The following is a 14614-nucleotide window of genomic DNA, read 5'->3' as shown; positions in this document are numbered from 1 at the left end:
CCTGGAGCTATGATGAGGCAGGTGCAGATGATAAATCTGATGTGGATGTTATCAAACTTGCTAAATTTGACTCCAACCTTGATGATGTGATAGTTTTAGGTGGAGAGTGAGGAAGGGATGCAATGAGTACTGCTACAATTTTTACTAGATCATCTTCCTCCTTATCTTCCTCTTTAGCTCCTTCCTCCTTGTCTTCTCCCATTAATGCATGTAGCTCACCTGGTGAAACTATGATAGATGGAGTGCCATCAATGTCCTCACTGTCACTACTGTCATCATCCTTGATTTGTACTGGGTCTTCATTGGGCTTATGTAGATGATAGATGTTTTTCCACATGTTTGTACCATCATTTACAACATGCTCAATGTCTTTGATCAAAATTAAACATGTTGGAAATCTGATCATCATTTTGCCTTCATGGTTTTTCATTGTAGTTTTTACTTCTGCTCTAGTGGGACTTGGTTGAAGATTCTTCAGAGATTGCTCATATATGTCTTTTACCATTTGGGTTGCTAACTGCCATCTCAGTTACAATCTCTCCAGTAGTTCCTTTGAGATTTGGGAGGCAAGCTGGTCCGGGGAGTATTTCCATTTACCCATCTTGCTTAGTACCAATTCCTCTATCTATATTTTCTCAGCATCTATTCTAGTTTATAATTTCAATGCTTTGAAATTTGTGATGCCAACACCTTCTTCCAATTGTTTGAGCCTTTCCTCAAATGTAGGTGTAGGCCTGACCAATATAGGTTCATGCTTACCTTTTCTGGTCCTTCTAGTAAATACTGCAGTAGGCTTCCTTTTAGGTTTGGTAATTATTACCCTACCTTTCTTCTTTGGAGTTTCTTCTTCAGTTTCTTGTTCTTCTTTTTCTTCTTCTCCTCCTTCTTCATCATCTCCTTCATCCTCAACTTTTCCTTCTGTTAACATAAGAGGGCTAGATGTAGTTTTCAATTTTTCTATCTTCCTCATACCTTTTCTTATGGCTTGTGGTAGCTTGATTTCAAGCTCAATTCTGGCCTTTTCTTCATCATAGGTTCCAAAAATTTGTTGCCTTGGGTCTACTAGCTCATTTACTAGTGCTTCTATGATGTCTCTGGCTTCATCAATATTTACCTCATAGGGAAGAGGTTTTACCCATACAACTCGGGGTCTGACTGCCTGGATGTACACCTTATCATAGTCAACCATGAAGCATACATCATCATTGTAATCTTCAACTAACTTTGGTGGAATCTAAAACCTGTTATTCATTCTCTCCTTGAAATCTTCAAAATAGTTGTCCATGATGCTATCAAAATTTTTACCCATCTCAGCTATAAACTCATTTATTTGATACAAAATTGGAATGTCTTTTCTCCATATGATAGTTCCTTTAGATGGAAAGAATTTTTGAATGTAGAAAAATAAACAAATCAGCAGAGAACCAAATTTACAAGAGTTATTCTTGTAAGTCCTTATACTATCCATATTTTTTTCAATTGTTTTAGCAATACCTCAAACATATCAAGTTTAAGGTTTTTCTTTACAACCTTGAGGGCTAAATCCACAGCTTCACAAGCTACACTATTCAATCTACTAGAATTGTATAATTTGTATGCAATTACATGAATGTCGAATCTTAGTTCAACATTAGATACAGTGTTTACCTTTAAACCTCTACCATTCCATTCGACTAGGGTTTGCCTTTGTAACTCCTCCTGACTTAGGGTTTTGGTGGTTTTGTCTTTGCTGAGCATAGGGAGATTCGTGATTTTGTGAATCATTTTCTTAGTGATTAGCACTAGCTACTCTAACCATAATTTTTCATTATGTACCTGACTCAAGATATACCTAATCCATTTGGTTTGGAAGTTTCTAGGAACATGCGAGATATGAGTCAATCCTTTGGTTTCAAGATGTTTGAATTCAGGTTTCAAAGAGCCATCTACAAGCATTTCACCTAGGGCACTATCCATTTCTAGGTTTCTAATTTCTTGAATAGAATATTTGAAATGAGTACAAATATCATTGATAAGAAGTACCTTAGGGGGTATTTGTAATTGAGCTCTAGTTAGGTCGAGTGATTCTGCAATGGCCAGAACAATCTTGAAATTGGGCGCTTTCCATTCTGTACCCTTTACTAACATTTTTTAACCTCTTTTCACCTTGCTACTACTGGTGCTTGTAGATGCCATAGCTGCTCGATAAATATAAGAAAATCTTAAGTCGTGGTGAAAAATGAAATTGAATTCTACCCTTTTGATGAAAATGTTGTCATTAATGCTCAGTACAAAGGTAGATGAGATGACATAGTGCTTGCCAGTCTATCATCGCTCTACTCGGTAAAGCTTTGCAACTTGGTGATCAAACAAAATCTTTGATACTCCAGACCTAGCTCAATAAAGTCTTTAACCAACCTTGCTCAATAAATGCAACACGGTGAATGATAACTTTCCTTTGGTTCTTGAACTTGAGATACTAATTTGATCATTTGCACTTTTTCACTTTGGAACTGCTTGAGATATGGCTTGATGATGTAGTTCTTGATTCTTCTTACATCTAATTAGAAATGGTGGAGTCACCCATTTCTTGAGTGACACAACCATCATTTGAACTATCTTGCTTGGTAGATTTAGGAATCCATTGTTGTCTCATCTACTTCTGAATGTTATTAGCTTTAGCCTTTTTTTCATCTTCAATTCTTTCAGTATTCATGAAATTCTTGGCTATATGACCAAGTTTTGTACATGTATAACATCTTATTGTTGTGTCTCTTTTCCTCAAGTGATGCCTTGAGCAGTCTTTGCCAACATGTCCATATTCTCCACAATAATGACATCTGCACCAAGTATTGTAGTCCCATCCAAAGATTGCTTTGACAAGTTGTTCAGCTGGATTGAATGATTTGGATCTGCATTGGAATGCCTTGTGACCATGTTTCTTGCATTTGTGACATTTGCCTTCAAATTTTGGTTTTTCTTTTCATTCATTAGCTTTGTGACCATGTTGATTGCAGTTGAAGCATTTTCCATTGAATTTTCTTTTTCCATTATTCCAACATTTATTTGATGTATGACCTATCTTGCCACAATGATTGCAAGTGGGTCTTTGATTCCCTTGGGCACTTTGTTTGGAGGATTCACCTTCTTCCTTGTATCCAAGACCGGCTTTACCTTTTTGTTTATGAAGATTCTGCTCATGTTGTTGATTCAATTAGTTGATGTCTATTTGAGATTTCATCATTCTTTCATTGACTTGCCTTTCAGTGATCAAGTCATTTTCCAAGTTTTCATTGATTTGTCTCTCAGATCTCAAATCACTTTGTAAGCTTGCATTGATTTGTCTTTCAGTGATTAAATCATTTCTTAAAATTTCATTCTCAGATCTTAGATTCATAACTTCTTCATTTGCATTAGATAGTTGACCTACAAGATTTTCATGCTAAAGGAATTGATTATTTCTTACCTCCAGGTCTTCATTTTCCTTGTTTCTCTGTTCCAACACTTCACATAGCCTAATGGATTGGATTTATTGTTCTCTTTTAAGCTTCCTTACTTCTTCCTACAGAGAACCATTTTTAGCTAGGAGTTCCTTAATTGCTTCATTAGCTTCATTTGAACTACTTGATGGTAAAAGGTCTTCAATCTTTTCTTCAACATACTGATGATCATTCATTTGTCTTGCAAGTTCCTTCCTTCTTTTTAGAGATTGAGAAAGATGCTCCTTTGTTTCTTTGAGTTGAGCCATGGCCATTTGTAGATCTAGCTTTTCATTTTCAATAGATTTGTCAAGTCTGAATATCTCCATTGTTCTTGATCTTTGCTTAAGCTGTCAAAAATTATCCTAAGAACCACAAAGCTCTGATACCAATTGTTGGAAATATTTAGGATAAGGTAGGTTACTGAGAGGGGAGGGGTGAATCAATAACTTATAAAACTTTTATCCTATTCAGCATTTTAACCATTCACCATTCATTCATCTAAACTACTGCATAACTAAAGAAACAAACATTCATTGCGCATGTACGCAAAGATTTGGTGACCCAGAAACCTTCCAAAATAGAAAGTAAAACTTGGGTGGGGATGATACCCAAAACTTCAATACTGCAGTATAAAGTTGGCCTGTTAAGGCTTACAATGATCACTTATGGTGATCTGCCCTGTTAGGAGGAAGTAGGTAGGACTGCTAGATCCACCCTGTTAGAGGATTTACAAACATACAGTAAAGTATGCACTCTGTTAGGAGATTTATAGAAAGATTGTTAAGTCTCCCCTGTTAAAGAATTTATAAACCAATTCACCTATTAGGATGAAGCAGTGGATCTACTTACAACTATTTGCTGATAAGATCCTTTTTGCATTGATCACCTGATGTGATAGGTATAACTTTTTTGCTCCTATGTTGACCTTGTTGTATTCCCTTTTATTTTGCTACTAATTTTCTTTCACTTTTCTCAAAATATATCAATGCCTTCTTCATATGCAAATATTACTCTTATTTCTACACATCATGCCATCCTATAAATGATATCATACATTTCATACATACCATTCCAATATTTACAATTACAAGGTTGGCTAAAACATAAGTGAACAAAACATTACTGAGTTGGCTAGATAGTAGAAAACTCAGGTTCCTCAAGCTGACTTGGTGACCTTCTGATACTTGGCATCTACTATATTACTCGGCATCGTCATGCACTCGGTAGAAGTAGAGGCACGTTTCATACTAGCCACACAATACTACTTGGGACTCGATAACCATTGGTGACTCCGTAGATATAGTGTCACTCAGTAAAAGCTAACTTCTTGCTTGTGCTCGGTGAACACTGAGTCCTTTATTTACCTTCCTGTACTTGGTGAACATTGAGTTCTTCATTTATCTTTCTTTTCTCAATGATTACTGAGTTCTTCATTTACCTTGCTTTACTCGGTGAACACTAAGTTCTTCACTTACCTTAGTTTTCTCGGTGAACACTAAGTTCTTTATTTAGCTTGCTTTGCTCAATGAACATTGAGTTCATCATTTACCTTGGTTTTCTCAGTGAACACTAAGTTCTTTATTTACCCTGCTTTGCTCAGTGTAACTGAGTTCTTTATTTACCTTGGTGCTCAGTGAACACTAAGTTCTTTATTTACCTTGCTTTTCTTGGTGAACACTACTGAACTGCCAATTCACTTAGTAACCTCTGGAATGCTCGGTGAGAACTGTTTACCTGCTAAACTTATAAGGTAACTACTGAGTGCTTGGTATATACTGTAGACTAAGTGATGAGCTCGATAAGCATTCAGAATCGAATAAGTGTTTTCACTAATGACAAATATATTATAATTCCAACAAAAATTCCCCCACTGTCACACCTCCCCCCTTCTCCCTGCCCACTCCCCCCCCCCCCCCCCCAACCCTACCCCGGCCAGGAAAAAAATCAAATCCAAATGATAAGCCTCTCAATGGTCACCTAGGGTTTCAAATTTCTAATATTTTGAAAGGTTTTTCATGAAATGATATAACATTTCCCATATTATTTTATCTTATAAGTCTCATGGCCCTTATTTTCACATTATGCCTTTGAAATATTTTTAGTTGTGACCATGAAAATAACCCTTTGGTTTCCATAGTCATGGTGGAGTAAGAGCTAACTAGAGTTTATGTGGTGACATTGCAATTTTCCTTGTATTGCATTATGACATGGGTTAAATGATAAACCATAGTTAGTGCTATAATTGAGAAATCTTTTTTTTTTTAAGGGATGCTTCAAGTTAAGGCTGACCTTGGGCTAGGAAGGTGATAGTGTGATGAAAATTTAGATATAAGGCTTCATAGTTAGTAATGGCAGTTATGTCCATTTTCGCATAGTCATGGGCATTTTATGTTAGATCATGGTCTATACTATGATGATGTGAAGGGTATGTGGCAGCTAGGTTCACTACTTCATTGGGTCACAAGAGTCAATGGGAAATGTTGAAGACAAGCTACAAAGCAGTGATAGATAGTTTTTCTTAGTTTTGTAGGTGATAATTGCCAATGAAGAAAGGTGGTGGTGAAGCTGCAATCACAGACGATCACACATGAGACATAAAGTTGAATTCTATTAGGGGGGAGAAATGATAAAAGATTATTGGTCCACATGGAAAGGCCTAAAGTTTTACTCCATTTGACTAATGACATGGCTGATTTGGCTACCTAATGATAGATGAAGTAACTCTTTGATGGTAGATCCAATCATTTTTATCTTCTTCAACCATTTTCATCATTCCCCATGTCTAATAAATGAAGAGAGGCATTCAATTTCTACCTATGGGTCCATCTAATTAGTCAAATGGTAATGACCATCATTTCTGTCTTCTTAAGGGCTCTATTTTGTGAATACATGATTTTCTTGCATCTGGATGTGTGCCATGATCATATGTTTCCCATATTTGTAGTGACTACTCTGTGCCATCTTGAATACAATTATTGAGTTTTTCCTTAGGGAAAAAGCTATCTAAGTTATGCTTGTACTATAAAAATAGGTTTTGTAACCCTTCTCTAGGTTGATTCTTCTCTGGTTTCCTTGGAATATTTTGGCATGCACATTATAAATTCCATTTGCCTTTGAACTATTCATGATATTATGCCTTATCTCTTTCAACCATTGATGTACTATGTAAGATGCATTTTCCTCTCTTCAATCTATTATGGTTGTTATCATTTGCATAACTATAACTCTTTTTGGCCTATGAATGATAGAATGTAAATCTCTTCTCCCTTGTGTCATTTGTCCAATTGTTTGATGTACATGTGGTTGATAGATTAAACAAGTCTAAATCTGTATATCTTTTGGTGTTATGATAGTTAATTGTGCATTTATGTGAAGAGATATAATTGAACATTCTATTTTGGTGCATTACCTCCTTGTAATAGATTAGGTAGTTTTCTTTCATGTATTCCTTCTACCTTTTCCACTCCAAGTGTAGTTTGGGTGCATCCTAATAGCAAAGGAAGTTAGCCTTCTCCAGAGACTCAACCTCATTGTTAAAGTCCCACAAATTGAAGGTTATTTCCATATTTCACAAGGTTGCCTTTAGGTAAAAAATTTAGGCAAGGGTGCAAACTTTTGTGACAAAATATTTTGGCATGCCTGGTGGACTAACTCTTGAAATTTTATAAGTTCACTAGTGTCAAGGAAGAAAAGTTCCAATACATGTTGAGAAGATAATGTTTCTCTTAGTATATTTAGGCCTTCAAAATGTTAATTTTCAAGTGTTTGGAAACTCTATCCTATAATATATCTATTTTAGACCAAGTTGTTGTGATTCATGCCCAAAGCTCATATAAGGGCATCTTCTAGAGGTAATTTTCAATACATTGATCTTTCATTTTTAAACCCTAGAAAAAAGAGAGATAGATTGTCTCTATCACTAGTTAGGACTACAACAATAAAACATACACTTGCAAGATCTTTCTCCACTCCTCATGTTGATAGATTATAGCCTAGGTTGTCATCTTTTCATGTAAATAGGTCATTATTCCATATGATTTAGCCTAGGGTACAAGTTTTTTCCACCTTTAATGGTGGGAGTCCTCTCCTTCTAGCTTAATGACATGATATTCTAGTGTCATCTCTCAAAAATATACTTGGTTTCATTGGTGAAACTTCCATCTCCCCTATACAACATAGTTAAGAGATTTCAAATGTCTATAATATGCATGGTATTACTGAGGATGATGTTTTTTTTAGGCTTCTAGCTTCATCCTTGAAATGAAAATCACTACAATGGTATAGAGGTTTTCCTCATAAATCCATTAGTGATTGGGACTTTGTATGCATTTTGAGGAAAAAAGTGATCCCCTATCACTTTTAGAGTAGCTAACAACCATCAAGAGGGAACCCCATGAATACATGACATATTTTAATTATAGATTTCAAAAGATATGGGATAGAATACCCACTACAATAAAGCCTTCTATAGGTAATGCATTCTTGTATTAGCTCAAAGACTTCAATAGTGATACTACTACCACTCTACAATCTAGGGAGAAAACACTTTACCAAATTCTTATGAGATTTCCATAAGAGTAGAAAATATCTTGATACAAGGAGGGAAGTTAGCTCCAAGGCCTCCAATGCCCTTCTTTCTTGACATGCCCAATTAGCATCCTATTGTAGTCCCTATTCCTACTACCTCTGCAAGTTGGTCCCTTGCTATGGATAGGAGGTTACAAGATCAAGAAAAGAGGATGGAGGATAATGGTGCAATAATGAAAAAAATGAGTAGTTAGTTGGTGACTATGAAGAGACAAAAATCTCAAAATAATAAGCCTCCTCAACTTTAGTATTAAAGTCCCAAACTAGAGTCATGTCCCCTACAATCAAAATAGACCTAGCAAAAAATCCTAGACTATGAGTGCTAACATAAATAGGGCTTTAGTCCCCAAAAATAATCTTTCTAAAGATCAAGACTTATGACCTTCTTGTAACTACTCCTATGGATATTGTATGTGTCAGAGGGAAGAGTCTTATTTGGCATTAACTACACAAGAACAAGTAATGGATCTACAAAACAATGCTAATTAACCTATTGATGCTTCTCATCCACAATAGAAAAGTCATTTTCCCTTCATGAACAATCAAGTAGAAGAGCATTTTCATTTGAATGAAGCCCCCATTTCTCACAACACTAGGAGCAAGAGAAGAGTCATTGATGATTTTATTTCTCCCTTTCCCAATTAGGCCTAAACATCAAGTGCAATACCTCATGTACAAGTAGTGGATCAACAACACAATGCTAATCAACTTGTTAATGATCCTTAGTAGAAAATGCAAAATAATATCAAAGGAGATGTGAATGATCCTCAAGTTATTTCATCTCAAATTCCTACACATGTAGCTCCCAATATTTATACCAAAGCACCTAATATATATTCAATGTGGTAGAACAGATGAAGAAAAAAATGTGAACATTTCCATGTGGGATGCCATTGCTACCATACCTATGCAAAAGAAGTTACTACAATAGGAATTGGAGAGCATTGAACCAAAGGATAAATGATTTAGCATTGAGAGTACTATAAGTTTTGTAAAACCATAGAAGGAGGTAGAAACAAGTGAAAAGATTAGACCTCCTCCATTTTATGTTTCTCTAATTATAGGGGATAAGCTAGTCCATAATTGCATGAGATTTAGGGGCTAGTATTTCATTGATGCCCAAGTGTGTTGTTGATGTCTTAGAAATGAAATAGGAGCCAATTTTTAGGGATGTATTGTAGTTGGATGGTAGTACTATCAAGACTATAGGAATCCTTAAGAATGTTGAATGACTCTACATGCATGCCCTAGTTGTACTATACTTCAAGATATATTAGTTTCTAAAGTTAAGCCACACTTTTCCATCTATCTTTGAAGAGATTTCACTACCCAAATAGGTGCTACATATCCTTTTATTGGTGATACATATTATTTAGAACAAGATATGGAACTAAAGCTTCAATTAGAGTAGAACCCTTAGCCCTCAATCATACTGAGACCTACATTCCTAATCTCATCATTATGAATTGTGCTATACTAGAGATAGATGAAAATGACATAATAAATGAGCTTACCACTTCCCTAGTAGAGATACCTAATTTTCTCATACATGAATGGGCCAATGCATATTAGTTTGATTCTGTATCTAAAACCCTACAGATAGGGCTTTCTACTTATTGCATATCAGAGAAGGATTCTCTTATTCCTAACCTTATGAAGTCTAAAGAGGATACAAGTGGTATATGGATCATGTACTTTGATGGATGAAGAAATAAGAATATATTAGGGGCTAGTGTGATGTTCGTTTCTCCTACACTAGAATGGTAATTCTTCTCATTTAGGCTTGATTTCAATTATACTAATAACATAATAGAGTATGAGGCATTAATTCAAAGTCTCCTACTTGCTCAAAAAAGAAAAATTCATGCCTTAAGTGTATATGGAGATAGTGAGTTGATTTTCCATGAGGTAAGAAATTATAATATGACCAAGAATGGTTTTCTCAAGTCTTATAAACATACACTATAGGATTTTCTTGAAGATTTTAAAGCATTTAATATTCAAAGCATCACTAGAAGGAAAAATAGACATGTTGGTAGACTTGTAGTAGTGGGTGAATCTTATGATGTGCCAAGGAGCCTTGAATATTAAAGGATGAACAAATTAGAGTGATGGTTAGGCTTGCTATTCCAGATAATCATATCAATTGGCAAGTGTTCGAATCTAATGCACAAATTGTGAGTTTCTTACAAAATGAAGTAGAGTTGTTAGATAGAAACCAATAAAGATTGCATGACCAATATGGGGATTAGATCATTAATCTTAGTTCAAAAAAGTTTCCTAAGGTACTAATTATATTAGAAATTGCTTTCACTCCTAATGATCGAGCAAGAGATAGAGGCATGAACCTTGCTGCAAGTAAAGATGATCATATATCGGTCATAGTTACTGATAGAAAGACTCTAAACAAGTAATGAAAAAGAAAAGACTCCATTTCAGCATACCATAGACTTAAATGATAATGCCAAACAAGTATGGAAAAAGAAAAAGGCTAGTGAATCCTAGGATTAAAGCATTAATGAGAAAGGAGTTATCCAAGATAATAGAGACCAACATCATTTTCCCTATTAAGTATTCCTCTTGGGTAGAAAAACTTGTCCCTATTAGGAAAAAGAGTGGAGAAATTAGATTATGTGTAGAGTTTAAGGATATTAACCAAGCCTCCCTTAAGGATCATCATCCCCTTCATTCCATGGAGAAAATCCTATATAAGGTTAGTGGTTTAGAAAGGTTCTCATTCCTAGATGGATTTTCAAGTTATAATCAAGTGTTGGTCAAGGAAGTTGATAGATATAAGACTACATTTACTACAAAATGGGGCACCTATGCTTACAGTAAGATGCCATTTGAGATAGCAAATGAAGGTTTCACTTTCAAAAAGGTAATGGATATGGCCTTTAAGATCATGATAGAAAAATTTGTATTGATCTATCTTGATAATATTACAGTATACTCAAAGGATTTGATAGATCATTTTGGCCATCTTAGGCAAGTTTTTTCAAGGTGTAGAGAGTAAGGAGTACCTTTGAACCCAAGTAAGTGTGTATTTTCCACTAATCAAGGGAAGATGTTGGGACACATTGTATCCAAGGAGGGTCTGCCTATTGATCCCAAAAGAACTAAGAAAATACTCTCTCTCTCTCTCTCTCTCTCTCTCTCTCTCTCTCTCTCTCTCTCTCTCTCTCTAATTGGAAGAAAGGGCTGCAAGGTTTTCTTGGTAGAATATTTTTTGTGAGGCAATTCATTCATAATTTATCTACCATGGTGAAACCTCTTACAACTATCCTCAAGAAGAACATGGTCTTTACATGGAGCAAGGAAGGGTAAGAGAGTTTTGAAGATATTGAAGCAACCATAGCCTCAACTCCTACTCTCATCAATCCAAATTTTGAGATAGATTTAATCCCTTACACCTTAGTAGGTGAGTGAAGTATTTCTATTTTTTTGACTCAATTGAATGACAAGAATGAAGAAAAACGCATTGCCTTCTTCAGTGAAGGGCTTAAAGGATATGAGGACAAGTATACTTATGTAGAGAAGAAAGCCCTTGTAATCATAAGGTATTTGAAGAAATTTAGAAATATTCTATCCCACAATAAGATCCATTTTCTAGTGCCTCATGCCAACGTCAAGGACTTCCATTTGAGCAAGGATATTAATGAGAAAAGAGTAGGTTGGATCACCAAAGTGATGGAGTATGATGTGGACATCCAGATTACCAAGTTTGTAAGAGGGAAGGGATTGTGCAAGTAGATGATCTTATCTCAAGATTTAGGTGAAGAAGTTGCCTTGGTATTGACATATCAACAAGAAGTAAGAGATGGCAATCCAAGGAGTTGGATAGATGACATGATGGCCTTCTTATTACGAAATGGATATCCTTAGGGATTGCATAGAGCTAAAAGAAGATAGTTCAAATTGTAGTGATTTCCTTATGCCATAGTTGATGGTATTCTCTTTAGGAAGGACTTCAATGGAGCCTTGCTAAGATATATTGATGTAGATCAAGAATAAAGAATGATTAAGGAGCTTCACAATGGTCTTGATGGTGGTCACTTTTTAGAAAGAACCACTACCATGAAGATAAAAAGGGTATGTTACTATTGGCCATCCTTGTTCTAGACATGATTTTCATAACCATATATGGAAGTGTGAAAAATGTGCCTTCTTTTTAGGTAAGAAAAGACTTGCAACCCTTCCACTTAATCCTTTTCAAGAGAATAAACCTTTTACTTAGTGGGGATTAGATTTCATAGGTCCTATTAACCCTCCTTCTAGTTCTAGCCAGAAATGGATTCTACCTGCTATAGATTATTTTACTAGCTGGATGGAGCTAATTGTATTAAAGGATTCTATTGAGAATTTAGTTATTTAGTTATTAGATGAATTCATCACAAGGTTTGGTATTCCTTCCACCATCATTTTAGATAATGAAAAATCATTTGTTGGAGTTCATATTTGTGCATGGGCAGTAGATTATGGTATTTATTTGACTACTTCTTCCAATTATTACCCTCAAGTTAATGGATTAGCTAAGTCATCCAAAAAGAATTTAATTAGGATAATGAAGAGAACCATAGAGTATAATCAAAGGTGTTGGTATTGTTGGTTTTTTGAAACAACACAGTTCTAAATTACCTCGATGAGAACAAGATACATCGAGGGGTAGCTAACTCCCATTTTCAACATACCCTTTTAGACATTGGGCCAACTATAAGGCTAGACCCTTCTTCTACTTTAGGCTCTACAAAACCTATGTGGGTGGACCTTAGATTCAATTTACATGGTACTAGTGCTAAAACATATTCCTAAATCTAACAAAGTAGATAAAACCATTATTCATGCAATAACAAAGATGTGCAATAGCAAATTACAACTCTATGAAATTCACAAGCTAAGTTAGGTCATCCTTTTTAGCTCTTCAACAAAAACTCCAAATATTTAGAAATAAGAACAAATGAACATGTAGCTGATCAATGCCTTATCTATTGGAAAATTCCATGAATCAAATACATAAATCTATGATATCAATGATGTATTTCATACACTTAGATATCATATCTATCTTATCACTTGGCAAATCAGACATTGGTGTTCATAAGTACCCCATTCTTATGAATTATCCTTCTCAAAATAACTAGTAATCCTGTCAAACACATCAAGCATTTACTTGGCCCTTTGTTCTAATAGGAAAACTGTTGGTGTAAATATATATTTACTATTTACACTTACTTAAGTTTACTTAGGCTAATGCATTCTTTTATTATTCTATTTTATGAGACACTTAGGATTTTGCACACCTTTTTGAGTTTTCATGTAGACAACATAGAAAAATGAAACTCTATTTCAGCACATGTTGTCTACAGCACTAATTTGCATGTTACACCCTTGTAGACTTATCCTCTCATCATCGCACTTACTATCGTGCTTAATGCAGGATAACCCATCTTTGGTGGACATGTTCTGAGTTGTACGACTAATCATGTAGTTGATTCCAAGGAATTCTAGATGTATCTTAGAGGCCTTTATATACAAGTACTCCTAGTGTACTTTTTTAATGCATATTGAATGACTATATCATCATTCTAATCATACTCTTTCTAGTCTATAGTTGTACTTGTGTTTGAGTTCTTATTTCTTGGGTGGATTTTTCTCTAAAGAAAATTCTTACATGGTATCAGAACTTGGAGATTTTCTCATCACATAGCCATTTGAGACCTGGTTGCTTTAACACCTCAGCCTAAATTCAGAGTACTATAAAAATTGGGAGCATCTAGACCTAGATCTGACCTCACCATTGCATCTAGAATGTTGATTCGGTGAAGATCAACTATGAACTTGGCTACCCTAGGCCAAAGTAAACCATGAGGCATTTTTTTTTGCAAATTGGCACCTAGAGGCCCTAATTTGTAGTACAGGTATGATATTTTAGATCTATAATTTTAATTCAGATTTGATTTTCTAATTCTTTGCAATTTTATTTTCAAAAAAATTTGCCCAGTCAAGCTAGCAGGAAATTTTGTTTTGCAGAACCAGGCTATTAGATCTTGGCCCTATGTAGAAGTCTATTCTTCTATTTTATTTTAGTGTGCTATTTTCCTAAATTTGGCATCACACTATAAAAATCTGGTGACTATCCAACTAGACTAGTGGGTATCACACACTGGCAAGACAAGTAAACTTTGGCCAACCTTAAACCACTGGTGACTCTTATTTATTTAATTTTATCAGTGCTCTTTATTTTAAACACCTTCTAAGGTGCCTTCCCACTCAATGTGGGACAAAAAAAGGTAAATTTTGGCACACACAATAGGGAAACTAATATCATCATTAAAGTTTTGGTATGTGATTAAGATTTTTAATGTTCCTTTGAATTTAGTCCATAGATCACCACATCCACCATGTAGCACGTAGAGATTCCACCATGCATTAGTCCTATGCAAGAGACACATGTCAATAGAAGATCTAACCAGTTGTCATCATAGTCAACCTTCCCTAGAGGTAGACAACTTAGCATCCATGTGTGCTTGACACATAGGGTCCATACACACATCCACACCAGCAAA

This window comes from Cupressus sempervirens, chromosome 1, assembly GCF_028749045.1.
Source record: "Cupressus sempervirens isolate cs-2001-9-10 chromosome 1, ASM2874904v1, whole genome shotgun sequence".
NCBI classification, from domain to species: Eukaryota; Viridiplantae; Streptophyta; class Pinopsida; order Cupressales; family Cupressaceae; genus Cupressus; species Cupressus sempervirens.
The sequence above is the reverse complement of the archived record's forward strand: the minus strand, read 5'-3'. Positions refer to the sequence as shown.